The sequence below is a fragment of the Aplysia californica genome, unplaced genomic scaffold, assembly GCF_000002075.1.
Source record: "Aplysia californica isolate F4 #8 unplaced genomic scaffold, AplCal3.0 scaffold00094, whole genome shotgun sequence".
Lineage (NCBI taxonomy): Eukaryota > Metazoa > Mollusca > Gastropoda > Aplysiida > Aplysiidae > Aplysia > Aplysia californica.
In genome coordinates this window covers 512,921-515,995 of record NW_004797364.1, presented here as the reverse complement: position 1 = coordinate 515,995, position 3,075 = coordinate 512,921, and positions in this window count along the sequence as shown.

The following is a 3,075-nucleotide window of genomic DNA, read 5'->3' as shown; positions in this document are numbered from 1 at the left end:
TCCTGATTGTTTTTAACATTGAGCGTCCCACGTGGGCTTCATCAAGCACTACCTCATTTGATTTCTTTTCCTTCCACGATACTCTATTATAAAGAGAACAAAACCACTGAGACATCGGTACACTCCGTCACGATTTGAGAGCTTCGTTAGCTCTGCTGGCGTCACCCTTGACTTGGCTATTTGCTGTCCAGCTTCAAATCCAGGACTGGACAAACTGTGACAAGATATCACCTCATTCAACAATTTTACTTCAGCCTGGTAAATTATTTTACGCAAATTCTTCTTCTAAGTATACTTTTAAAAGCTTTTAAAAACACACGCATTATGACAATTTAACACGAAGAAGTGACTTTGATTTTTAACTAATTGATCATCTTATCTATATATCAACATACCATTTTATTGCCTAGGATCCTCGCGAACAGCAACATGTTACAGTATACCGTTATTCTCTTTGTTCACAGCCCTATCTGCTAAAAGTTTATGCGCATTGATTTAGGTCGTATCATCTGAGAAGAAATGGACACAATGAGCATCCACAACAATCTGGTTACTACATCTAGTGTTGAAATTCCTTATGGGCCTCCGAAAAATCTTTCTACTCTTTATTTCTGCTTTAGAAGGGACCAGTGTGGTTGTTTTGTCCTTACTTCATCGTTTTACAATGTAGCATCTGCCTGTCTTGTTTTAACAGGGTTGCTGTATAAGATCTTTTTGTAAAGTTTTGTTTGTTTTGAAGAGATTTCTCTTGCAGTTTGATATACACAAAACCTTAAAGTTGTTTGACTCAGAGGTAACTGGAGCACCCTTCACTCAGAAAGGTGACCATATCTTAAAAAGCAGTAGAGATATTTGAGAACTGAATTCATAAAATGATGAGGGACAATAAAGGTAATTCTGTGTAGAAATGCAATATGCATGAATACACGCAATAGTTTACAAATACACATATGAACCATTTTCTCAGGCACGCACACACACATACACACACACACACACACACACACACACACACACACACACACACACACACACCAACACACATATGCACACACATACACACACACACACACACATGCCAATTTGGAAACTGCCAAAACGGATATTCTGAAATAAATCAAATGAACAGCACCAACCTGAACCTTTGCTTACAACACCTGAATGGACAGACATGTACACGTGTTAAACATTTGTGAGGCAGCGTGGTGGAATCAGGCTCTCGTCAATTTTTCGGCACATCGAGTTATTAGTTGTATATTATAGCTAGTTCTCTTTTCTTTATTTGGATGAGATGGGGTGTCACCTCTTTTCAGGGATAAAATTAGTGAGAAAATGGCTGCCAAAGATTAGTTCTTTCTTCAGCTTAAGAGTCCGTGGTAGCTGAAAAGTTACATCTTTTGTGCCTTTAATCAACGTTTTTCAGAAAAATCCACAGTGAAATGAGTTCTTTAATGGGCATGAAAAGTGTTGAGCCCAAAATTAAAATTTGATAACAATTCAAAAACCTGCGGAAAAATGCAAGTTTCTTCACTTTGATTATGTTGAAGAGAGCCTGATTCCACCACGCTGCCTCACATTTGTTCAATAGACGTAAAATTACAGGCATGCGCACACATGAAACCAGCTAAAACAAGACAGCAAAAAACTGACCAACCGCAACCTTCCTATTTCTCAATCGATCCCTACAGGATCTCAGTCCGTATTGGTTAAACCCCGAACGCCATACTAGAACCCCAAAGACGCCGTTCAATAAATAATTCACATCAACCATTTCTCTTTACTCAGAGAAATGATTCCAGCTTTTGGTTCACATAAAGAGCGTAAAAACCGTTAAAACCCAGTAGAGAAATAAGCCCAAGGCTTAGAACTAAAGTATGTCTATCTATCTATCTATCTATCTATCTATCTATCTATCTATCTATCTATCTATCTATATATGTGTCTGTCCATCTATCTATCTATACAGGTGGGGTTCTTTCGTAAGCTCACAACACACTCCCTGTTTAAACAGCTTGTTAAACATTATTCGCTTATGATGATGATGATGAGAAGGAGGAGGAGGAGGAGGGGAGAAGAGAAGGAGGTTGATTATAAATCCCTCCTCTATCTCTCTCTCTCTCTCTCTCTCTCTCTCCCTCTCTCTCTCTCTCTCTCTCTCTCTCTCTCTCTCTCTCTCTCTCTTTCTCTCTCTCTTTCACATATTGTGGAGAGTAAAGGAAAGAAAAACGTGGAACAAAAATGCAGAACGAATAAAGAAGAGATAGTGGTCTTTTTTAACATTTCAGAGGATAGGGTGTCAGAGTATCAGATAACTGTAGATCACAGAAAACGAGAGGGATACATGACAAAGAGGAGAGAGAGAGAGAGAGAGAGAGAGAGAGAGAGAGAGAGAGAGAGAGAGAGAGAGAGAGAGAAACAGAGACAGGGAGAGAGAGAGAGAGAGAGAGAGAGAGAGAGAGAGAGAGAGAGAAAGATAAAGAGACGCCGAGAGGGAAAGAGGTAGAAGAGAATTACCCAGGCCTTAATTCCCCAACCCATTTTCAAGCCCTCTCCTTTTTTGCGTTGTTCTCAGACACATTCACGACAGCTTGACCTTCACTCACCCCCACTTCCACTCGTAGAATCACAGACCACTATCGACCAGTAAAACAAAGCCCCTGAAAATAGGCGTCCATTAGAACCCCATCCCAGGGGAAGGAGAACAGGCGTTTAGCGTTACTGTAGACTCCCAAAGCACCAAGTTGGCTGTTTATTCGAAAGCCTGCGGCAAAGAAAAGTCAGTTAGTGCCCCTGTAGATAAAAAGAAGTATAAGAAAACATGATTTTAGTCATAGTTTTGTCCTGTAAAAAGAGATCTAGTTCTTTTGTCCTCGAGACAGCAGCTGGTTGCGAAAGTAAGCATAAATACAACTATGTATGTGTGTGCTACGGGTATGTGTACGTGCGTTTAGAAGAGTGGATGTGACTGTGAAAAAGTATGTGTGTAGATCTATATTTTTATGTGCAAGCGAGTGAACGGCGCGAGCATGCGTCCTTGTGTGTGTGTGTATGTGTGTGTGTGTGTGTGTGTGTTTG